Source organism: Rhodamnia argentea, chromosome 6, assembly GCF_020921035.1.
Source record: "Rhodamnia argentea isolate NSW1041297 chromosome 6, ASM2092103v1, whole genome shotgun sequence".
Lineage (NCBI taxonomy): Eukaryota > Viridiplantae > Streptophyta > Magnoliopsida > Myrtales > Myrtaceae > Rhodamnia > Rhodamnia argentea.
The window spans coordinates 6039317-6066438 of NC_063155.1; the positions used below are offsets into that span (position 1 = coordinate 6039317).

General features: G+C 41.1%; 1 pseudogene; it reads left to right on the forward strand.

The window, feature by feature from the left end:
• Window positions 1-1191: 1191 nt before the first annotated feature.
• On the forward strand, window positions 1192-12419 carry LOC115741292 (annotated as a pseudogene).
• Window positions 12420-27122: the final 14703 nt, after the last annotated feature.

Here is a 27122-nt window from a genome sequence, read left to right on the forward strand (position 1 = left end):
AGAAACCAAAGTCCTTCCCCTCAAATTTGTCGATTTTTACTTTTATTTCTTCTGTCGCCATCGATTCACTTCATCTCAACAAGCTTAGCTCTGATACTAATTGTTGCATGGGACAAGCGATCGAACAATAAATAGACAGAACAAGAAAATAAATCGGACGCCGGATGTACGTGATTCGGTCATAGGGACCTACGTCCACGAGGAGAGCAGCAATAAATGCCACTATAGATCAAGCGATACACGGAGATTACAAGACAAACTCGAGTAACTCAAACACTCTCGGTGTTTTTCAAGTCTCAATTACATCCAAGAACGCACACAGTGTTTAGGGCCCAATTCCTAACGAAATAATATCTCAATCTCGCAAATGAATTACACAAATCTTACCTCAAGATTTCATCGACTTCAATACTTGAATTCTTAATGCAATTCCGTGAACAAAATCCATGAAGAAAAACCCTTGCCAAGCACTCGATCATAAATCGGCGCTTCAAGACTTCGTTCTTCCCGACGTTGTTACTCGCATATATATACATGCATGATAGGCACAACAAGACGAATCCATCATTATCCTTAGCCATCGTGCATTTATATCAATATTTGAACTTCGAGCGTGAACAGGAGACCCCATGCATAGGATATCTATTAGAATTCTACCAATAAAAAAACCAAGATCTTTTTTTTGCTTTTATTTCCTCTTATTCTTTTATTTCGTTTCCTTTTATTGGATCACGAATGTTGACTGAGTCCGAGTGCATATCAAAGTCCATGTTCAAATTTCCCGTTTCAGTAGCCAAATCCTCCAACGCAGCTTTGTTGGATTCGGACATCCGCAAAATATTTGATTCGAAACATTCAAATTTAGGTTCAAGCTCAAACTCGAGTCATACTTTCAACATTTTCCTTGAACCACCCTTCTGACCGGTGAGTTACAAGCTATCGGCATCACTCGCATGCAAAATTTACTAGACATAACATAGGTGATGTCCACGATTGTGCTACCCATCAATCATAAGGGTGGTTGGAGGAAAACATCGCTCTATTGAGATTTCGTTTGCAATTCAAGTTAATAGTAGATTGAAAGTCGGTATATGAAAAACCAAGACCTAAGTACACGTATCATCACAATGTGTGCAACTTTAATCTTCTTAATTCAATCTCTTTTTCAGTGACGACGAAGATTAGTGAAGAATGGAAATCAAGTTATTGATCATGTTGGCATCTTTCTCGAGTTTCAAAGGTCAAGGTACATCTAAGCACGAAGTCCCGCCGCCACCGATCATGGGGGCGACCCTTCATAAGATAGCAGCTTCATTGGACATGTTCGTGGACAATCTCCCTCAAACGCCAAGGCTCTGTGGTTACTCCAGGCGCGATGGTTTGCTTCTCCCCGAAATCTTACTATTGGCATGTACGGGAAGAAATGGGTAAGCCTTAGGCTATATTTGTTTCGCGAAAAATGAATGATTCGGAAAAATATTTTCTTAAAGGTGATTATATGCATCGCTTACAAAAATGAATGAATGAAAAATATTTTCATTATCCATGAATATGTTGAGATATAAATTATTTTCAATAATAAAGATACTTTTCAATGACTAATTATTCAAGTCATACAAACGATCTAGAATTTTTTTTTCCAAAGCATTCGTTTTCCGGGGACCTGAGTGAAGCCCTTAAATTGTTTCGTCCGAACTCTATGACGTAAAATTCGAAGGTATTTCTTGGGATGAAGGAAAAAAAAAATATTTTCTCTTAACTTGAGGGAATAATGGTAGGAAAGGTAGACTCCACGTCATCTTCAGATAACTACCATCGAGTAAGGTTGTATAGTAGCATCCCGCGCCTGGGTTGAATCATCGGATCTTCGACTCCTGCGTCGTCGACATGTGCTTCGCACGGTGTCTTTGAATCGACTTGTCGGGTGATAGAGCCTTAAATTTCTCTTTTCTTTCGAGATTTATTGGCAAAAGAAGAATTATTAGCTTAATAACATCCGAAGGCAATAGCAATTTTTTTAGTTGTATGCTATATGCTATCTATGAACGTTGACCATTGACCCCGAGCTTGGTAATGACCCTAACTTGTAATTGAAATAGTTATTAATAAGTAATACGGTAAGTCTTCGTTACATTATTATTATTCTTAATAAATTTTCTAAATTGACATCATTAATTATATTATCTGTTTTATGGTTTTTATATCTATGTACACAAATTTCATCGAGATTTACCGGCCACTACTGTCTTCGCCTATGGTACATCTGCTGTAACTGCGACCGTGCCCAGTCCAACCATCGAAGTACTTCAAGGCGTCCCCACCTCGGTGACGTGGCTCAATTTCCTCCCTAGATCCCACATCCTGCCGTGGGACCCCACCGTCCCCATGGCCATCCTTGAGCACGGCGGCGTCCCCACAGTCGTCCATCTCCACGGCGGAGTCCAGCCTCCGGACTCGGACAGCAGCTCTCTCACATGGTACACCTCGCATTTTCACGAGATCGGTCTGAAGTGGACTCACAAGACCTACACGTATCCGAACGTGCAACATGCCGGAAATCTTTGGTACCAAGATCACGCGCTCGGCCTGAATCGCGTTAACCTCCTAGGTGGTCTGATCAGTGCCTACCTAGTCCACAATCCGGCGTTGGACGTGGGGCTCGATCTCCCGTCAGGGCCTGATTTCGCCTGGCATCTGATGGTATTCGATCGGAGTTTCACCAAGGACGGATCGCTGCACATGAACTCCACCGGAGACAACCCTAGCATACACCTGCAGTGGCAGCCGGAGTACTTCGGTGACGCCATCATAATCAACGGCAAAGCTTGGCCCTACCTCGAGGTCCAACGTAGGAGATATCGATTCCACATCATCAATTCCTGCAACACGCGCTTCCACAAGTTATCATTGACCAGTGGCTTGTCATTCATCATGGTCGCTTCGGATGCGTCTTATTTGCCATCGCCGGTGACCACCAAATCGATCCACTTAGCTCTGTCGAAAACCATAGATGTCGTCATCGACTTCTCCACGACAGAGGCGGAGGAAGTAATGCTCAAGAACGGCGCGCCGCGCCCTTATCCCGGTGGCAGTTTGGTTGACAAGCTGAACGGGGAAGTAATGAAGTTCGTGGTATTGTCGGGAAACGCTAACCCGCCGGACAGATCCCGTGTACCACCATCTTTGAAGGTCTACTCAACGACCCAAAAACCAGTTGTTAAGAGGTATTCACTTAAATTGAATTGTATGTCGATGCATGGGATTCTTAACACATGTAAAGATCAATCTTTATTTCCTTGATCATTCGATCAATTGATGAAATGATCATAGGTACATAGTGCTGTATGAATATGTGAGCACAACCGGAGAACCAACCCATTTGTACATAAACGGGAAGAGACTGATGGATCCGGCGATCGAGGCCCCGAAAATCGGTAGCCCCGAGGGGCTTTTTTCGAAATTACAAGAAAAAAATTACCAAAATAGTTTTAAAAAATATATATTTACCAGTTTGGAGTCTGCTTGGCGGGCATAATGTCGACCGGGTCCCGCTCAACATTTAAAACTCCAAGCGAGGGCCTGCTCGGCGCTCCAACCACCGAGTCCCCCCCGCTCGACACCGACAATGCCGAGCAAGAAAGGGTAGCGGACTACTATGAGCAGTCTGCTGCCTCCGGTCGGAGCCCCCACCCGTTCTTGTCTTTCCGGTGGGGACCACCCGCTCGGTAGTTAAACTGCTGAGCGAAGGGGGGCCCAACCAATTTGAAGGCATACCAGCGCCTTTAATCAGGTGCTAGTACAAGCGCCCGCAAAGGTGCTGCAGCATCTTCACGAGCATTACAGAGCCTACGGCTTTGTTTAAAGCAAAGCCGAAGGCTCTCCGCTCAGAAGCCCTTCTCTCCGCAAAAACTCTCATCTCCACAAAAGCTCTCCTCTCCGCTCAAAAGCTCTTCAGAAGTGAAAACTCACCCTCTCCTCGCACTCTCAGAGCCCTTTCTCCTCTTGCACTCTCCCTCACACAGCTCACGAAGTTTTTCTCAGAGAATCCTCCCTCGTCTTGCCTCAAAACGCCCTCTCTCTCGGACATCCTTTCATTATTATCGTTTAGTTTTTCTCGCTCTTACTATTCATCGGCCTCATTTGTTTGTTGAAGGAGATCCCCCTCCCCTCGGGTGCCTTTATTGATGTTATTATAGGTTGTTAGTGTTTTTATTTTATTGCTAATATTTTCGTCATGTTTAAATTAAATTGGGACTTTTTTATTTTTCAAAAGTTGAGACAAAAGCAAAGGCAGCCTCCTTACTCGGTGCTTTCTCTTGATAGTTTAAGCTCTTTATTCGGCACGTGCTTACCCTCAATAGTTCGAGGTAAATTTCGTTATAGTTATTTTTTGCAGTTTCAAAAGTATTGTTTATTTATTTGATTATTATTTGTGCCCTCAATAGTTATAATGTTTACGAATTTAGGTAAATAAAAAAATCACCCTAATCTCGTAAAAACAAATTTTTTGGGACTCATTTTTGCAACTATGTCCATATTTATTTTGACGATTTTCAAAATATGAAAAAGAAATTTAGGAGTGTAAAATGAATTTTTAGGAAAAAAAAAAAAAAAGGTGATCGGATAGCTCGAGAAGCGGGGGCAGCCCAAAAAATATGTTTTTAAAAATTTCAAAATTCAAATATTAGAAAATAGAAAATTGATTAAAAATATAGAAATTAAAAATTTTGAAAAAATAGGAAATTGCCACAATCAATCGGCCATGGACTATTTTGGGAATTTTGGCCGGCGACTTAAGAAAATGACGATTTTGCCCTCCTGGCAAATTGTCTCTCAAAAAATTTGTAAAAATCCCAAAAATTAGGGAATAACCACAGTCAATCGGCCATGGACGATTTTGGGTATTTTGACCGATGACTTTAAAAAAATGATGATCTTACCCTTCCGGCAAATTGTCTCTCAAAAAAATTATAAAAAATCCCAAAAAATAGGAAATAGTCACTATCAACTGGCATGGACGATTTTGGGTATTTTAGACGACGACTTTAAAAAAATGATTATTTTGCCCTTCTGACAAATTGTCTCGCAAAAAAATTATAAAAATCTCAAAAAATAGGAAATGGCCACAATCAACTGGCCATGGACGATTCAGTGTATTTTGATCGACGAATTTTAAAAAAATAAGTATTTTGCCCTTTCGAAAATTGTCTCTCAAGAAAATTGTAAAAACTTCCATAAAATAGGAAATGACCACAATCAACTGGCCATAGATGATTCAATGGATTTTTTCCGACAACTTTAAAAAAATATTGATTTTGCCCTTGTGGCAAATTGTCTCCCAAGAAAATTGTAAAAAATTTCAAAAAATAGGAAATGGCCACAAGCAACTGGTCATGGATGATTTTGGGTATTTTGGCCGACAACTTTAAAAAAATGACTATTTTGCCCTTCTGCCAAGTTTTCTCCCAAAAAAATTATAAAAATCCCAAAAAAAAGGAAATGGGCACAATCATCTGGCCATGGAAGATTTTGAGTATTTTGGCCGACGACTTTAAAAAAATGATGATTTTTCCCTTCTAACAAATTGTCTCTCAAAAAAATTAAAAACAATCTCAAAAAATAGGAAATGGCCACAATCAACTGGGCATGGACTATTCAAGGTATTTTGGCCAACGACTTTTAAAAAAATTATGATTTTGGCAAATTGTCTCTCAAAAAAATTGAAAAAAATCCTAAAAAATAAGAAATGGCCACAATCAACTAGCCATGGACGATTTTGGATTTTTTTTGTTCACACGTTCTCTAAGCCGTTAGGGCTATACTAAGATATTTATTTCATTTGATATATTGATAGTGGTAATGTTAATTTTTTAACGTATACGGGACAATATTTACCAAATTATAGGTGCAAAATAATTTCTAATTTATTTATTTAGCAAAATGTCATACACATCTTCTGCGATTGTGAATCGGGGAGGTACAATAGTACGAATTGAATATGGAATTGATTACGAAGGCGAACAATCTATCATGTTCGGGATTGCAAACATATCGACATTTGATGAGTTACATGCTTCGAGCGAGAACGCGTTGAATATAACAGGAAACCAGTATATTCAAACAGTGGTGTATAAATATCCGGTTGTAACACGCGATTGTGTTACATATGACCTTACGGAGGTACATGATGATGCTACAGTTAGGATGATCCAACAATTTGCACTTTAGGCTGGTACTACGTGATTTTTACGGTTTTATGCAAATGTAGCTAAACACCAAATGAGAGATGATTCAGCTGAGGAAAGTTCGAATGTTGGTGAAGATGACGATGGTCCGCATAATCAATACGTGCAATCCGATGATAATTATGATAATGATGATAACGATGATGATGCTGGTGATGAAGAAGATGATCCTTGGATGGACACCGATGACAGTGATGAAGAAGATGTCGGATGTGACAATATGGAAGCTTACTACAATACCCAATGCAGTAATCCCATTTTGCGGTTGGTACATCTACCGCCTTATTCGGATATCGACTTTAACATGATGCAAGACGATACAAGAGTCAAGTCGGGCCGTATGTTATTTGATCCATCAAAAGAATTTGATGTTGGCATGTTGTTTCCATTAGGAGACACGGTACAGTTGGCTACGAAAAAGTACTCCCTTAGGAGAAATCAAAATTTTCGCAATTATTTGACAAAGAAAATAGAATATGTGATAAAATGTGGTAATCCAAATGAACCGTGTGGTTGGAGGCTCTACGCGATTGCTAAATCGAGTGGCATGTTTTGAAAAATAAGTAAGTACAATAGGCTACATACATGCAGTAATCCGTAAATGTCACGAGATCATCGGCACCTTGACCAAAAGTACCTCTATAGCCAAATAGAAGCAATAGTCGTCGCCCAACCTGATATCAAAATCAAGGCACCGACAGATAAGATTCAAGACAAGCTGGACTTCGAACCTACTTACCGCAAAACACGAAAGGTCAAACAAATGGCAATTGTCAAATAATTTGGAGGTTGGGATGAGTCATACGGTAGGTTGAGGACGTGGATGATCGAAATGGAGAGCCGGAATCCATGTTCGCATTTTGTGATCGATGATCACATCAACCTAGATCGGGGCTGCACGATTTTCAACCAGATATTTTGGACTTTCAAGCAGACAATTAAAGGCTTCGCAAGTTGTCATCCTGTGATATTTATTGATGGTACATTTTTGTACGGAAAATACCAAGGAACGCTCCTTTGTGCGGCCTCACTTGATGACAACAATCATAATTTTCCGTTAGCATTTGTTATAGTCCATTGGGAAAGTATTAACAATTGGACTTGGTTTATGAATCTGTTGTTGAGATGTGTCACTAGGAGAGATGATATTTGTGTAATATCGGACAGACATATCGGGATTCAACGAGCAATGGAGACAGCACGTTGGCATCCTCTACATAACCACCATAGATATTGCATTCGGCACGTTGTCAGCAACTACAATAAACAATTCAAAAATGCCGAAGGCAAAAGACTTGCTGAGATGGCAGGTAAATTCTCGAATTTATAAATTTCAAAAAAATACGTGTTCATTAATTTGAGTGCGAAGTACTAATTATTGTTATAATGTACAGCTTACGAGAACCAACGGCGGAAGTTCGATCAAATCATGACCCAAATTAGGGGGTTCGATCCAGCCACAGTTGCATAGTGCAATCAGATTCCAAGATAAAAATGGACAAAGGCTTATGATGAAGGGAGGAGATATGGATCGATGACAACAAATTTAGTTGAATCGGTCAATGGGATGCTGAAGGGTTTTCGTGGTCTGCCAATAGTAGCTATAGTGGACAAGATATTCTACTAATTGGTTCACTATTTTAATACGAGAAGAACGATGTATAGAGTGCAGAAAGACAATGAGTGGGAATATACGCAACTTGCGGATGCCACGCTCGAGCACAATAGTCAAAAAGTAAATAGGCATGCAGTGACATGTTTCGACTCTAATAGCAAGGTTTTCGAAATGAAAATTGGACGTGACGGATCTAGGGGTTTATGAGGCCACAAATACATAGTACGCCTAGACTTGCGAATGTGTACATGTGGGAAATTTCAAGAGCTGAAAATCCCATATCCACACGTAATTACAGCATGTCAAGCGTATGGCATTGATTACGGATCGTACGTAGATGAATGGTATATGTTAGATAAAACCCTTCAGTGCTATCAATACATGTTTCATCCGTTAGGGCATCTTGATTACCAGCTTAAACCTGGCGAGCTGCCATTAGTATCGGATCCGAGTCATATACGGAAGAGAGGATGGTTCACTACTTATTGGGCAAGTCCGACATAGACCTTAGGCTATACGTAACGCTAAGGTAAATGAAGAATTTAGCAGTTGATTTGTCATTTGTAACAGCATTATCAAAATTGCAACTAACTGTTCATGTCACATTTCACAAATACATCCGATTGAAGCCCTTAGATGTCAGTGAACGATGCTACACATAAGTGAACTTGATCAGAGCATAGTCTCGTATCTACAAGCTTCGAGATTTTACGGCGTTTATATGATGGGATTTGTACAACTTGATTGGCATTTAATTACTGCATTGGTCGAGCGATGGAGACCTAAGACCCATCCTTCTCTATGCCGGAAGGTGAATACACGATCACGCTGCAGGATATTGCGGTGCTTACAGGGCTTCCCATAGATGGACGTGCAGTTACTTGCCCTACTAATGTGAATTGGGCTACTGTCCGTGATGATCTACTTGGTGCTTACCTAACCCGGTTGCATGGCACGCAGATAAGTTTAAGCTGGTTGAGACAACGCTTTGAAGATCTTCCGGCGGAAGCCGATGAGGTCACCATAGTACAGCATGCTAGGGCATTCATTCTCCGTCCGCTAGGAAGATCTATTTTCGAGGACAAATCAGGTGCCCGAGTTAGTTTGTTATTTCTTCCACTACCGGCAAATCTCAACGTCCTTACGCAGTACGGTTGGGACTCAACATCACTTGCATGGTTGTATCGGGAGCTATACCGAGCAACCGACCTAGAAGCGAAGCAAATGGGCGATACCCTACATGTACTACAGATTTAGGTGTGGAAGCGCTTCAAATGTATCTCCCCATCCCTAATGATTGATGTTCCTTTAGTAGATGCACCTTTCGGTAGTCGGTATGTGATCTATTGCATTTTCGGTTCGTGCGTCATTAATTCTTTCTAGTGCATATAATATATGAAAATTGAATGTGTTTTGTTTATGCAGTAAGAGTCAAGGTCGAAATGCAATGGAGGTCCCCACACATACGTTGGGAGCCCTACGCCGATGATATTCTAGAAACTCTACCGTATTACTGCCTATAAAAACAAGATATTTGGAGGGCTCGTGTCCCACTCATCTGTTTCTAGATAATTGAGTGGCATTATCTAGACCGAGTATTTCGCCGGTTTGGTATGTAGCAGCAAATACATACTCCTCCTGGCGATCACAAAGCCTTGCATGATATTGACAATAGGCCAGTTGGGAAGGATTGGGCAACTAAATACGGATGATGAATCGCTATGTGGGACAGACATATCGAATATATAGTCCATACCGATCCCGCAACGGAGGAACTTCACTTTCATTCGGAATATATGGAGTAGTTCGTCAGACATACACGGAAGTGGATTTCTATTACGGGAGCTGCAATGGATTCAATGGTTCGTACAAATACTTTCAATTTAATTCATTAATTATATTTTAGTAACATAAGTTATTGGCATTTGATAACTTTTGTTACTTATGATATCATTACTAGGGTGATAGCGTCGAACAAATCTTACATATAACAAATTCACGTCCATCTCGTCGGACTTGGGCGGATGTGAGGAGGATAGCTAGGGCAATGCTATACGCCCGGAATGAGAAGAGGCGACTAACAATGATGCCACCACCCCAACCAGTAACTACAGCAGCACCCGTTGGCCCTCATGATAACGACCCACCTAAGCATATTCGGTCGACCTGGATGACTCCTCGAGCTCATGTAGTTGGCGATGTCATCCCTTACACCTTTTAGTATCATACGACAAATTTCATTCCGGGTTTCACTCCAGGATTAGGCCAAACAGGTTTCCATGCGGGATTCGCCCAGGTTGCCGCCCCATTTTTCAAGAGATCTAGTTTTGCATTTCCTGACAATTCACCGTCGGAGACTCCAGCTCCTTCTCCCGCTTCGTATGAATTCGATTTCTCCCCATTTTTATCTAGGGTTTCCTACAGTATGATAGGTACCGTCTAGGCATCCATATTTTCACGATATATATCTTCATCATCTACACATCTTCCTTAGCCGGATCCTAGTCCTCCTCAGTACAATACTAGACATGTCGATCATCGAAGAGAACCCGATTGCGGAACAGGAGGTCATGTAGGAAGACAATATCGTTAGTAGATGCCATTGGGGTTAACGATTATTATCTATTATGAAAATTACATTTTTTTATATATCTCAACACTTTTATTTTATGAATATTCTTAATTAATTACATAAATATCAAATTATTTATTAATTATATATCTTAATTAATTATTGATAATCACTTTATAAAAATAAGCTTCAAAAGAAAAAAATATATAAATAAAATAATCGTTATTAAAAACGCAAAAAAAATTACGAATTTTTTTTTTAAAAAGGCCGGGCTTCCACTCGGCGTCATACGACTGTGGGCAGCCCGGTCGGCCCGATCGGCACCATGACCGCCAAGCGGACACCAAACTAGTAAATATGTTTTTTTTAAAGCTATTTTGGTAATTTTTTTATTTAGTGTAATTTGGAAAAAAAAGCCCTAGCCGCGTGACATGGGAGGTGATCAACTTGATGGAGGACAACCATCAGCTGCACATTCATCTCGCGACGTTTCAAGCAATCAAAGTGCAAGAGTTGTTGGATTTGGACAGCTTCAAGTCGTGCATGACAGAGAAGAACGACGCGATCGCGTGCAACATGACGGGGGCCACGCGAAGGGAAAATTGCTCCAAATCCCTTCCTACGTAAGAACATGGAAGAAGACGGTGAAGATCGAGCCCCGGTACCAAACAACGGTCGTGGTCAAGTTCAACTTGGTCGAGAACGATGCGCCCTATCTGTTCGACGCCACCACAGAACCTTACTATGTGTACCATTGTCATGCAAGCCTTGGACACACTTTTTCCTCACCGCGTACCTAATTTGGATGATGCATTCATTGCAAATATTTGTCAATTTATGCTCCGTTTGTTTCATGGAAAATATGACCTTTCTAGAAAATGTTTTCCGGGAAGTCATTTTCCAAGAAAATGATTTCATTTTCCGATGTTTGGCAAAAACTTGAAAGAGTTCCGAAAAATGTTTTTCGCCGTTTGGTAAGGAAATTGACAAAACTAAAGTAAAAGCAAGCTATATACTTCAGGTCATATAGCCTGGTCCTTGATGATAAATTCCATGAAGCAGTAGCACTAGAAGTACATCTCGAGGTCGGTTTCTATCCTTTCGGACCCTCCTCGTAGTTCTCTCGTAGGAGAACATGAGAATAGCCTAGCCTGTAGTGGTATCACGAGAATCACACTGCAAGGAACACTTTTTGTCCCCGTCGACGGTGCTCGGAGCTTTGGCGCTGCTCCGGCCCTCGATGCTACCAGCGTTCACTGGGAAGCAAGTAGTCCCCGTTGGCTACACCGCGGAGGTCTCACAGTGCCTCCTAGAGGCCACCCTTGGCGGCGACTTGGAATCAGCCGTCGAGTGCCTCGCGAACCCGCTCGTCGACGTCAACTACGTCAAGGTGGTGAGCCTCAAGACCAAGAAGGCCGACATCGTCCTGCGTGGCGAGTCCGCCGCCGAGCTTCGCATGGAGCACGAGGAGTTCATGACGGACGTCACGGCTCTTATCCTTGCTATAGCTTTCCTTACTCGAGGCCGGAGCCAGGCCATGGCCGGCGACCAGCCGATGGAGAAGAAGGAATACTAAAAAATAAATAAAGAAAAAAAGATGAAAAAATAAAAAAATAAAGAAAGTAATTAAAAAATAAATTTTACCCGAAAAATAAAAAACGAAAAGAAAGAAAAAATAATTAAAAAGAAAAAATAGTTGAAAGAGAGGAGGAATGAAAAGTGTGGAAAATATTTTCCTCTTCTCAAAATGAGGAAATCATTTTCCTTAGTTTTAGAAGGTTTTTTTGTTGACCGGAAAATATTTTCCGTTGACCGCTCATTTTCTGCCCCCCAAACACCGGAAATTGGGAAAAATATTTTTCACAAAACAAACAGAGCCTTAGTTTGAAAAAAAAAAAAAACTAAATGCATTATGTTTGGAATGGTAATGCAGATTCTTAATCATGAAGATAACACCGTGATCCGTCCATTGAAGCTACTAGCTTGAAAAAGCTAGTTGTTTGATGGACAAGACTCCATTGAAGACCATGAGAATGAGGGGTTATTATGTTAGCTCCATGGTTCCTGTCACGACCCGAACCCCGCGAGCTCGTCAACATCCCACCCGGCCACGCTTATGTACAGTTCTCCAGGATCCAAAGGCCAACAAATTCATGCGGAAGCAAAAACAAATCCCCGTACAGAAACAATTAACATCACAATGACTTGGGACGGTAAAAACAAACTTATATACATATCCACACGTTATGTACAATTTTCCAAACCTACGGCTTCGGAGGCCACTGTACAATCCTATGACCACTAGAACAAAAAGATTACGTGATCGAAGCCTACTATACATCTAAAATAAAACAGCCAGCAAAATCCAAGAGGCCAACTACCCTAGGCCTCGTCCTCGCTATCCGGTACTATATCATCTCTCGTCTCCAACTCATCCTCGTCAAGCTCAGGTGGCTGTTCCGCATCCGATGGCTCTACAACCTCCCCATCTTCTCCCGGTACCATGACCTCGGGGAATACCGAACCTTTGAGGCGAGTCATTCATACTTGAGGCAAAAGGTCTGAAAAACAACGAACCCACGACGGGGTGAGATAAAATCTCAGTAGGAAAATCTCTAACCCTAGATCGGGTCGCTAGTGCCTCCAGACACAAACTAGGCGAGCAACAATTTCCAACAACTCTTTCTTGCGCTACCCAAAAATTCTCCAATTAAATTCCAGAAAATTCCACTCTTTCTCTGAAAATTCTCACACCTTCTCAAATATTCTACGTTACTCCCCTCTCGGCGTTTCACGCCTCGGTCTAACAATAAAATATTCTACGTGCTCCAGGGCACGTTTTTAACACATCTGGCCATAATATAAATATCCACATTACTCCGAAAATTTCCACGTTACTCAAGAAATATTCCACGTCACTCCAAAATATTCCACATCACTTCAGAATATTCCACGTTACTCCAGAAATATTCCACGTCACTCCAGAATATTCCACGTCACTCCAGAATATTCCACGTTACTCCAAAAATATTCCACGTTCCTCCAGAATATTCCACGTTACTCCACCGCCATCAAATAAGTTCATAACATTGAGCCTCGGACCTTTATGGAACACGGCTCTATACATATACCCGGGTCTCGGACACATAGGAATACGACCCACGGATCTCGGTCTCGGACACATAGGAACACGACCGGATCAAGTCTCGGACAATTAGTCGAACACGACTCACTTTGGTCTCGGACGACTTAATTGAACACGACTTTCTTACTTTCTCGGTCTCGGACAATCGGACGAATACGGCTCACTTTGGCCTCGGACGACTTGATTGAATACGACCATCATACTTTCTCGGTCTCGGACAATCGGACGAATACGGCTCACTTTGGCCTCGGACGACTTGATTGAATACGACCTTCTCATTCTCGATCTCGGACAATCAGACGAATACGGCTCACTTTGGCCTCGGACGACTTGATTGAATACGACCATCATACTTTCTCGGTCTCGGACAATCAGACGAATACGGCTCACTTTGGCCTCAGACGACTTGATTGAATACGACCTTCTCATTCTCGATCTCAGACAATCGGACGAATACGGCTCACTTTGGCCTCAGACGACTTGATTGAATACGACCCTCACATTCTCTTAGAATACTTCGGAACCACGTGATTCACTCACGTTAGAGAATTAGTAATTCGGGATCACCCGATTAATTCATACTAATCCAAGAATTAATCCAGACTACCCGATCAATTTATGCTACCATAGTATTCAATCCACGCCATGCGACCATATTACGCTAACGTAGCAATATATAAATCACGCGCCACTAAAATTATACTAACGTGGAAATTTATCACGGCCGAACAATAATAATTTTCTAACATAATTAATTAATTCACAACCATAGTACTATACTATAATAATGTCACATTTAATTAGCACCGTGGCATAACGACTTTATGTCACATAAAAGTAACCCTAGTTAATATTTTAACTAACCATGGTTCAAAAACTAACTAGAGTCAAATACTAACCTAACCATGATTAAACAATAGCATAAAGTAACTCTAGTTAGGGCATAAAGTAACCATAGTTAAACTTTGACCACTATTATCTTCTTGACTTTACTATTCATGCAAGAACAAGCTTTCTCTCCCCCTCAAATCTGCAATTTTCGTCCAGCCCCTCCACAAGCTCAAATCCAACACTTTTCTTCATCAAAAATTCACAATTTCATGGTCTTTTAGCAACCTAACCACCTAATTTAGGTTTAGAAACAATCCTACCTCAAAAACTCGCAAAAACGTCCGTTGAACGGTTGAGGAAAAGCCCGAACCAATCGGCGACTCCGGCGATCCTTGCACGGCCGGCGACTTGGCGACGATCTAGCGACTCCAAGCGCTCCAAAGCGATACCAAAGAAGGCTTGAAGAATTTTCGGCAATGGAGGGTGAGAGAGAGGGTGTTCGGCCAAGTGAGGGAGAGGGAGAGGGAGAGTGAGGTAGAGAGAAAGTGAGCTAGAGAGAGAGAGAGAGAGAGTCTTTGGATAATGAAGAAGAAGATGCCAATATAATAATTAATATAGGTTAATAATAATTAATTATGCCCACAAATCAAGAGAAAATAATAATTATCTCCCCTCATTGACTAGTCAATCTCGGCCAAAAGGGGAAATGACCAAAATACCCTTCGTTCCAAGTGAAAAATGGGATATTTTTCTAGGGCAAATGGGTCCTTTCCCATATCCAGTCCAAATATAATTTTTCCTGAACCTCTTTGGGGCGAACCGTGAAGGAATTTCACACGGGATGAGGAAACGTCCAAAATTTTATTTATTGAAACCCTTGAAGGTCCGACGTCAAATTCTGAAGCTCGATTCGCGATCAATCTCGATCAATAGAATTTTCAACGTATCTCAAACTAACGGGCGGCTTTTAGGAGCTACGCGTATCGACCCGTGATTAAAATCACGTTTAAGAATTACTCGAGCCATGACGACCTTGGTTGTCATTCAATTGCGAGGGTCAATCACTAGTCCCGATGGACACGATCGTTAGAAAATAATTTAGGGACGTTCGGAACCCATACGAGGTCAAACGGAATCACCCGTGATCCAAGCGTAGGGTATTATCCAAATCGTTCCTTAATCATTCTAGGATCGGCCTATATTGGTCCGGAATATTCCCTCGACAATTTTCATGGCCAAAGAGTCAATCCGGGATCGAGTTCTTAGGTCTACGTACTTGATTTTCCTAGCTAGCCATTCCCATTTGGTTAGTCTGCTCGAGAGGGATCAACTCCGAGTGAGATTAGACTGAAATACATCAATAAGACCTTTCATTTATTCAAAGCTTCGAAAGTAGGTCGGAATTCAGGATGTCACAATTCTTTCCCCCTTACAAAAATTTCGTCCTCGAAATTTGCAATCCTCCAATCATCTCGTCTTATGGGGTACCGACGCCTCATCACTACTACGCTTCCCAAAGTAGTTCTTGTCGTCACTTGACACTTCGATAACGTCCTTAACAGCAATGGTTTTCATCCTTCAAAACTTGTTTTCTTTGGTCCTCCACTGTGTTCACCTTCCTCTTCCCTTTTGACATTCGCAAAATCAATTGGTAGCATGCCCTCGAGTATTCAAATCACCTCTTCAATTGTCTATTGGTCCAAGAATAACATGCATACCTTACTACAATCCATCTTTTCTAATTCTGGACTAAAGGTCTTTCCAAAGCATTGCATAAGACTCATGGCCTTTATCAACTTGACCTCTATTATCCAAATCGAGTCGTAACCTTCTCGACTCCTTAAGCAAGTTTAAGATTACTTTCATAGTAATCTGCTCTTAATTCCATTTGAAAACCTTCAACGATCATAGTAATCTTTCGATTTTCAAGGTCACGCCTCTTCCTGGCCGGCATGTCTCATCCTTGACCACATGTAAGACCGATCCAACATTCAGTCCATTCCATTGGACACCGTAATTCTCCCCTCAAATTTCGATGAGGTCATATCTTTAGATTCCTCTCCACTATTGAACTCGTACACTCGTCTATTGAACTTCAAGGTTTCTATCCTCAACTTCGAGATTTCTTTTCCAAGTACTCAGAAGTCTGGATTTCCTCCTTATTCTATTCGTTTCCATGACCCTTAGAAGTCCGGGTCCATTCATCGCCACATCTCAATTCCTTTCTAACCTTCGGGCTTGATGCTTCAAGTAGCCATCAAACTAGTCAATTGGTAAACTTCCAATTTAGAAGTTGAATCTCTTATTCCTCGAGGTGAGGTCTGTCCTTTCGTTGCCAAATGCAAGATGCTCAATTTTCAATTGTATGCCTCTGCTACCTAATTCACCATTCCTTAGCGATAAGGGCATCGCAATCATGACTTTTCTTTCGGTTCCCTTTGGTGCAGTCAATATTTCTAACTCTTGTAGTTCATATAGTTGCGAGGTCATTCCTTGCACAAGCAACGCTCTCATTTTCATAAACGGTTTCATCCATTCGCGCTACGTCTCGTCCTTAGTCCTTTTCATCAATGGAATAATTCTTGTGGGGAATCTTCCTACGATCCGTCTATGACAATCCATCAATTTCAGGAAACTTCAAATTTCAATAACTCACATCGGCCTTAGTCGATCCATCATCACCTTTTTTTTTTTACTCCTGAAGGATTCATAGGGATCCCCTCTCTCGGACTTCACACAACCAATGAATTTCACCTTATTAGACCCAAAACTCGCACTCTTCACACTTAGCATACTATGATTGTTTCCTCGGGATCATGCTTCTCGTGACTCCTTAAACGAGTCCAATCATCGTCTCTAAAGACGGTAACAATTAATTCAATTATTCCTTGGATACACAATCCGACTATTGTCAGCTCTTGCTACCAGGTGTCGATTCGTTTAAACTGTCATTCGTACCATCCACTTGATAGCTTATACTTTGGCTCTCTGTCTTTACTGATTTCTAGTTAGACCATGCCGCATTTTATTCATCTTTGTCACTCTTTCCTCGGGAAGCATCGGTGCCTCAATCTCTTGGTTCCACAACCAGCTAATGCAATCTTATCCCCATTTCATTCATTTAACCGAACATCGACATTTCCCGGAATTCAACATTGTCTACAAGACAGCTCCTTAGAATAATTTTACGGAAATCATTTGAGTTCTGCGTCTTCTTTCTCGATCTAGATGTTCAATCTTAATGCCATGACAATTAGAACTTTCTCTTCCTTCCACATTAGGGTCTCTTACCCTATGAAGGAAACTATACACTTCAGTGGCATTTTTTTCTACTTCAAATCCACTTTGTCCTTGGAGTCCACGCCAAAAGCGGTGTTCTTACTCCAAGATTTAGATGCCCCCATACTTGACATTATTTTCTAGTAACCCGGTCATCTTTAGTGACAAGGTTCAAAGGAGTCGAGGTTTTTCCTCGGTCTCCGCACATCCATACCTTGTATATCTTAATTGATTAAATCAATTCACCTTGCGGTTACAATCCCGGTACCCCTTTTTGCTTACTCCTCCGTCCATAAGCACTGTGGGTAATTAGGATTATCAAGTCCATTTCCTTTCCTTTCCATTAACGACCATCTCATGATCCAATCGCCCTTTAAAAACGACGCCCTATCCTTTAGGATGATAATTCGCAATACCACTTCTAGTGGTCCCGATTCAACCTCACTCAATCGTATATAAATCAACAAAGTCAGACTATTGACATAACTTTTTCCATAATTTTTCCCCGTGACAGGGAAGAAACGTCAATCTTTCATTACGGGCTCTCTGCCAAGGTAATAGCCATTCCTCCCCGGTACATTCTGTGCTCCATAAGTGAAATTCCCTTACTCGCAATCCATGAACGAAAATTCTCTTGCTTATTCCTCTTCCGATCATCCACTTCATTCATTATGACCCATTATCATTCCTTAGAATTAGGGTAACAACTAGTCATAAGACTTTCGAATTTCAATCCCGTCACGAACTTCACGTTTCGTTCAAAGGGTCCTTGACCACCCTTAGTACACGTAGACAGCTTCGAGAACTTTGTCTCGTATTGGTGGATCGCCTTCAGATCTTTGCAAAGCTATTAAAGTTCAGACAATCCTTGTTTTTGAGTAACCTTAGAAAGGTACTTTCCATTGGACAACTTGGCGAAGACAATCCAGGCATATATCATGCCTTCAAGGAAAAACCCTTCCTTTAGTGATCTTTCACTAATGATCGACGGCCTCTTAAGGTTAGTAACTGCCAGGGTCACTTTCTTTTCATCCGTACACCCGGAACCTCGGAGGTTTCCTTACACAATCCCCAAACCAGAGAAAGACAGTTTTAAATTTACTCTCCATCAAACTTAATCAATCTCACTCTTATGCATCCTTCCACAAGCTTTCTTTCAAACGATTTTCTTTTCCATTCTCTATCGTCTTTCCCATGATCTCTACCATTTACTTTGCTAACAACACAATCAACAAGAGAGTCTTATCTGCTTTGGGCAACAACGGCAGCTCCTTCTTGAGTCGCCTACCCATCGAATTTCAAATTCCTCTCAAGGTTCTCTTGACCCCCTTCAACTCTAGGGTCTCGCACAACTTACAAGCTCGGGCCAAACGTTCTTCCAGCGCTCATACTCTCGTGGTTCATCTTTACTCACTTATCATGATTCCTTTCGGTTCTTGGATCTTCTCATATTTTGCATACTCGAGCCATGTGCTCCTCTAGTGACCATACTCTGGTTGTTCGACCTCATCAGGTTCTTATGGCACTTGAACCACTACAATTCCCTCTAGGAATTGAAGACTTAAGTCATATACTTGAGTCTAGTAGTTACAAGTTGCTCATCTCATTATCTCTCACCAGCAATCAACCACCAATTACTAGGCATGCCTCAACCAGGCCAACATCAAGCAATCATTCAAGACATTACTTAAGTGAGTCAATCGCTCATACTTTAACTATAAAGGCACCTGTTCCTCTAATACGAACACAATAGACTATCACACTTTCGGAAGATACCAGTTCAACGGGGTATGAACCCCACACGCCGTCTAACCTCTCGGTTAGACCTTTGCCACAATAATCACATGATGCCAACTACATAACGGCATCCACCGCCCAGCATGAAGCCATTAATCATGCCAATCCCGTGCGCCATCACAAATGCCAAGCAAATTTTGAAATTTCACCTTGAGGATCAACTCAGTGCAACACGTCTCTTAATCAAGATCAAACTTAACCTGATACCTAGACTTTCCCTTTCAATTTATGGCCCGGGTCATTCCCGCTTCCTTGATATCTTAGAAGCCTATCAGGAGCCGCTCCTTGTCCGGACCTCTCTGTCCCGGCGATCACTCCCCGCCCTCATCGGACCCGGTCGTTGCAGGTTGTCCCAAGTCATACATCTACGGAGGAAGCCCCGTTCCACATGTCCCATACCATGCTTCATTACGGTTTATAGGTATCCCGTCAACTTGTCCCATACCAATCAACAGTTTATTAGGTCTGATAGTGATAAGCTCACGCATGCACATCCCTCGACTTTCATTTTAATGCTACAAACACCTGCACCGCATGATTGTCCTCGTTACTCGACGTACCATAGTCGCTTCCGGATCGATTCTTATCCACAAAAGATCTCTAATTCCACCAATGACTGTTACGTCTCATAGATCAATTGCCTATGTTCTAGCATATTCTTCAAGTTGAGTCATTGACAAACCATAATCATAGTCATATAATCCAACCGACCCTTCACTCAAAAGCAATCGTCTATTAGCCTCAACCACATGTACACCCTCAAAATTCGTACTTATGACTCCTCAATTTCCTGCTTGCTCACTTATAAACCTCAATAATATCATCACCCAAATTTACCACTAAAACAAAACGATACTAGAACCATTAGAATACAATACAAGTTCAAGCCTATAATCCTCAAGATTCAGAAATCAATGCCTTATCCTAAGGGTCCCAGTATCTAATCGTCCCCAAGTCATCACTCCTTATTACTCCAAGTCTCAATCTCATTTGATCGAGCTGACCTTGCTCTGATACCACTCCAAACGGGGATGTCACGACCCGAACCCCGCGAGCTCGTCAACATCCCACCCGGCCACGCTTATGTACAGTTCTCCAGGATCCAAAGGCCAACAAATTCATGCGGAAGCAAAAACAAATCCCCGTACAGAAACAATTAACATCACAATGACTTGGGACGGTAAAAACAAACTTATATACATATCCACACGTTATGTACAATTTTCCAAACCTACGGCTTCGGAGGCCACTGTACAATCCTATGACCACTAGAACAAAAAGATTACGTGATCGAAGCCTACTATACATCTAAAATAAAACAGCCAGCAAAATCCAAGAGGCCAACTACCCTAGGCCTCGTCCTCGCTATCCGGTACTATATCATCTCTCGTCTCCAACTCATCCTCGTCAAGCTCAGGTGGCTGTTCCGCATCCGATGGCTCTACAACCTCCCCATCTTCTCCCGGTACCATGACCTCGGGGAATACCGAACCTTTGAGGCGAGTCATTCATACTTGAGGCAAAAGGTCTGAAAAACAACGAACCCACGACGGGGTGAGATAAAATCTCAAGAGGGAAAATCTCTAACCCTAGATCGGGTCGCTAGTGCCTCCAGACACAAACTAGGCGAGCAACAATTTCCAACAACTCTTTCTTGCGCTACCCAAAAATTCTCCAATTAAATTCCAGAAAATTCCACTCTTTCTCTGAAAATTCTCACACCTTCTCAAATATTCTACGTTACTCCCCTCTCGGCGTTTCACGCCTCAGCCTAACAATAAAATATTCTACGTGCTCCAGGGCACGTTTTTAACACATCTGGCCATAATATAAATATCCACATTACTCCGAAAATTTCCACGTTACTCAAGAAATATTCCACGTCACTCCAAAATATTCCACATCACTTCAGAATATTCCACGTTACTCCAGAAATATTCCACGTCACTCCGGAATATTCCACGTCACTCCAGAATATTCCACGTTACTCCAAAAATATTCCACGTTCCTCCAGAATATTCCACGTTACTCCACCGCCATCAAATAAGTTCATAACATTGAGCCTCGGACCTTTATGGAACACGGCTCTATACATATACCCGGGTCTCAGACACATAGGAATACGACCCACGGATCTCGGTCTCGGACACATAGGAACACGACCGGATCAAGTCTCGGACAATTAGTCGAACACGACTCACTTTGGTCTCGGACGACTTAATTGAACACGACTTTCTTACTTTCTCGGTCTCGCACAATCGACGAATACGGCTCACTTTGGCCTCGGACGACTTGATTGAATACGACCATCATACTTTCTCGGTCTCGCACAATCGACGAATACGGCTCACTTTGGCCTCAGACGACTTGATTGAATACGACCTTCTCATTCTCGATCTCAGACAATCGGACGAATACGGCTCACTTTGGCCTCAGACGACTTGATTGAATACGACCCTCACATTCTCTTAGAATACTTCGGAACCACGTGATTCACTCACGTTAGAGAATTAGTAATTCGGGATCACCCGATTAATTCATACTAATCCAAGAATTAATCCAGACTACCCGATCAATTTATGCTACCATAGTATCCAATCCACGCCATGCGACCATATTACGCTAACGTAGCAATATATAAATCACGCGCCACTAAAATTATACTAACGTGGAAATTTATCACGGCCGAACAATAATAATTTTCTAACATAATTAATTAATTCACAACCATAGTACTATACTATAATAATGTCACATTTAATTAGCACCGTGGCATAACGACTTTATGTCACATAAAAGTAACCCTAGTTAATATTTTAACTAACCATGGTTCAAAAACTAACTAGAGTCAAATACTAACCTAACCATGATTAAACAATAGCATAAAGTAACTCTAGTTAGGGCATAAAGTAACCATAGTTAAACTTTGACCACTATTATCTTCTTGACTTTACTATTCATGCAAGAACAAGCTTTCTCTCCCCCTCAAATCTGCAATTTTCGTCCAGCCCCTCCACAAGCTCAAATCCAACACTTTTCTTCATCAAAAATTCACAATTTCATGGTCTTTTAGCAACCTAACCACCTAATTTAGGTTTAGAAACAATCCTACCTCAAAAACTCGCAAAAACGTCCGTTGAACGGTTGAGGAAAAGCCCGAACCAATCGGCGACTCCGGCGATCCTTGCACGGCCGGCGACTTGGCGACGATCTAGCGACTCCAAGCGCTCCAAAGCGATACCAAAGAAGGCTTGAAGAATTTTCGGCAATGGAGGGTGAGAGAGAGGGTGTTCGGCCAAGTGAGGGAGAGGGAGAGGGAGAGTGAGGTAGAGAGAAAGTGAGCTAGAGAGAGAGAGAGAGAGAGTCTTTGGATAATGAAGAAGAAGATGCCAATATAATAATTAATATAGGTTAATAATAATTAATTATGCCCACAAATCAAGAGAAAATAATAATTATCTCCCCTCATTGACTAGTCAATCTCGGCCAAAAGGGGAAATGACCAAAATACCCTTCGTTCCAAGTGAAAAATGGGATATTTTTCTAGGGCAAATGGGTCCTTTCCCATATCCAGTCCAAATATAATTTTTCCCGAACCTCTTTGGGGCGAACCGTGAAGGAATTTCACACAGGATGAGGAAACGTCCAAAATTTTATTTATTGAAACCCTTGAAGGTCCGACGTCAAATTCTCAAGCTCGATTCGCGATCAATCTCGATCAATAGAATTTTCAGCGTATCTCAAACTAACGGGCGGCTTTTAGGAGCTACGCGTATCGACCCGTGATTAAAATCACGTTTAAGAATTACTCGAGCCATGACGACCTTGGTTGTCATTCAATTGCGAGGGTCAATCACTAGTCCCGATGGACACGATCGTTAGAAAATAATTTAGGGACGTTCGGAACCCATACGAGGTCAAACGGAATCACCCGTGATCCAAGCGTAGGGTATTATCCAAATCGTTCCTTAATCATTCTAGGATCGGCCTATATTGGTCCAGAATATTCCCTCGACAATTTTCATGGCCAAAGAGTCAATCCAGGATCGAGTTCTTAGGTCTACGTACTTGATTTTCCTAGCTAGCCATTCCCATTTGGTTAGTCTGCTCGAGAGGGATCAACTCCGAGTGAGATTAGACTGAAATACATCAATAAGACCTTTCATTTATTCAAAGCTTCGAAAGTAGGTCGGAATTCGGGATGTCACAGTTCCCTTGATCCTATATATCTCTCTTAGTTATGCATATATCTCTTTCAATTGTGTATATCATTATTGATCATATCTAATTGTGATTGATTTGATAATATCTCGCTAATAGTTATTAGAAAAAATTTCAAATAAGGGCCCGACGTACCATCGTTTTCTAAAATAAAAGCCTAAAGTGATCTCATCGTTTCAAAGGACTTGATCAAGGGCATTTTCGTCATTTCATTTTTTTCCCATTTCTTTTTTTTTTTTTTTCCTTCTTAAACTAAAAGCCCATACACCTAGGGAAAAAAGGCCATATGCAGATAATGAAGAACCATAAAGCTGAATTACTTGGGTTGTTTGTGCCCATAAGAAATTATGTACCCTTCCTTCTCGTTAATGGCCTGTCTTAGGCAATAGCCAGCCACCAACAAGGGCTGGGCGAGGCCGGCAAAGGCCTCGCCTGGCCAAGCCGAGGGCGACCCTCGCTAGCTGGACATGAGCAGTTGGCGAATGAGGGAGACATGAGCAAGTAAAGCATGTTGTAGGCCACAAATTCTTAAAAAAGTAGGCCCCCGTAAAAATTCCTAATCATTTGTTATTGTGGCCCAAAACATGTTGATTCACAATAGATTAACCGCAATCACGTAATCATTTCTCTTCGAAAAACCAACACAACCATCAAACTCACCGCCCTCACACGACCCAAATCCTGAAATTTCGCCACATTTCGCCACCGCATGTGCCTCCCATGTTGCTACATCAATTAAGAAATTCTTAATATCTCTCTTGATTGTGCATCGATTTGATGCACGATGTATGGATAATCTCCTAATTTCTAAACATTGTTATTAATATTGTTACCTCGAAATGAATCCATCCGTTACAAAAATCTCTTGTTCACTCTTGTACGCGTAGATGTCAATTTGATAATTTAAGAAGTGTGACCGAATACATGTTTTTGCTTCAGTTGCTACCCCGTAAGTGATAACCCCATTCAGGGAAGAATACAGGAACATTGAATCAAAGTTGTTAAGCTGTCATTTGTAATTTACATCATTTATTGACGGTTCAAATCTCTTGTTCAAGTATCAATTCTTTTTTTCCTTATATTAGTCAACAAGTTGATATGGGATATAATTCTTTATCACTTTATACCATTGGAATATTCTTACATCTTATTTTTGTTTAATGCAATTCAATCCCAGTGCATGGAGATTGTTAAAAGTCCGAATCCATAGGTGAAGGGAAATCACCGTGTATAAAGTGTATATGAACCATGTAGTCATGCGATGTAGGACACTTTAATCGCCCTCCCTCACGTGCAAGCCGATTTATGAGTCACATGTGGAATTTGACGCAATGGAGAATCTAGGGGCTCTGATGTCACGCAAAAAAGTTTAAACCAAAAGTTTAAATCGGTAGGTGAAAGGAGACCACATGTTTATGAAGACGGGAACAAGATGGTCGCTTAGGATCAATAAACCATATGTAAAAGGTAGATACGAATAATCTCCTCTATAGATATGCATAATCACAAGAGATGTACAAAAGAATAAAGGAATTATCCTAACAGAGATGTTTCAGTTGGGAAGACAACAAGAATATGGACAAAGACGTGAGAAACTATCCTTGTATCTTATTGTGGCTAATTCAGCGGCAAATCAATAATTGTTCTTGCAAAGGCTTAAGAACATAACCAAGCGATTACGACGGGGATTAATATCACCAACCTAACATAAGTACGATTCACGTGTAAACTTCACGTCGAATTTCATCACTATGAGCATAAATTGTCCATACGAACTTAACCCATCCTATAATTTCGAATAGGGCATTATCGATGCGGCTACCTTAAAAGCCACAATAGTTGGCAATTCATTGACCTTCTTCTACGAACACAACTTAAGGTGTGTTTATTTCATTGACAACTTCAAGATAGAGGAAATCATTTTTGGCATAACTCATTTTCAAGGAGAATGATTAGTTTAATTTTCATTTACTTGACGGTTTAGGAAAAGATTCTTTTTTTCCTTGCCAGAAGGGGAAATCATTTCCCTCCAATTTAAGCTTGTCGTTTTCGATTCATTGAAAAAGTGTCGTAGTCGATTGATTTTCCATCGTCTCAAATCTCGAAAAATCGAAAAATAATTTTTCAAAAGTAATTTGTTTTCGAACAAAATGGAGCCGCTCCCCCAACTTGATCACGTTTTCTGTTCCTATCTTCCCAAGAAGTAATATGCAAGTATGACGAATTGTCACGTTAAAAGCCCTACATTATCTACTAGACCACCACAGCAATTCAGGTCCCTTTTTCTTCATACTTTTGGGCCACCCGATCACATCGCTTTTTCTTTTTTTTTTTTGGTCAAAACCCGATCACATCGTTAAGCGGGCTGTTTTTTATATTTTTTTATTTCTAAGCTTAAGCTATCAGAAGACAGCCAACAATATATTCATCGCGAATTACTTAAAACTCTCCAATGCATGTAAGCCGACCCAAAAATCAGACATATTACGTTGTGTTGGCATTTGAACTCTTGACCTTTTACATCTTGATACCATGTAATACGATCAGTTTTCTCTAACAATTTGAACTATTGAGAAATGAATAATTGCCATTAGAAGTCCTAAAACTTACGACAAAAGTGCAACGGAACTCTAAAACTTTCAAAAAGTACAATCAAGTCTTAAAACTTTCAAAAAGTGCTATAACCAATAAAAGGACTTGATTGAACCAACTTGACAAGTTTTAAGGCTTGATTGCACTTGTTTTTTAAGTTTTATGACTCAATTATACTTCGGAAATAAATGTTGGAACTTTATTGTACTTTTCGAAAGTTTTAGAACTTATTTGCGCCTTCGCGATAAATTTTAAAACTTTCAAATGCAATTATCCCGTTAAGAAACAAGCTAATAATACATCTCCACCGGACAGTCCACGCACAGGCTGGAATGGATTGGGTAAAGAGCTCGAAAAACGGTCAATTCCCATGGAATCTCGTGCTCTTCTGAAGTTCAGTTGAATTTCACGTGGGACCTGAGCATGGAGACAAAGCAGCTGAGGGAGACCTTTATGGTCCTGCAATCATTCTTAGCCTCTTCTGGGGCTTGGAGGGGCTAAATTTCAAGGGCATGCCTGCCCACAACTTGGACCATTTTGGCCTTTCATCATCAACTTGAAAGCTCTTTGGCCCCGTGGAGGAGAAGGAGCACTCCATCGTTGACTGGAAAGACTGACGAGAAACGGATCTTCTTGCCTTGAGAAGAGGGCGATTTGCGATCATGAGAAGATATTGTGTGGTCCTTGCCATTGAACATGGCCCCGCCTCCTAATTATTTGCACTTATACTATGGTATTGAATTCATTTGATAATCTTGTAAATCTATGTTACTTCGTTTAACCTTTCATTTTTCTCTTCCTTTTGTTGAGGAGGGATTTTTCGAC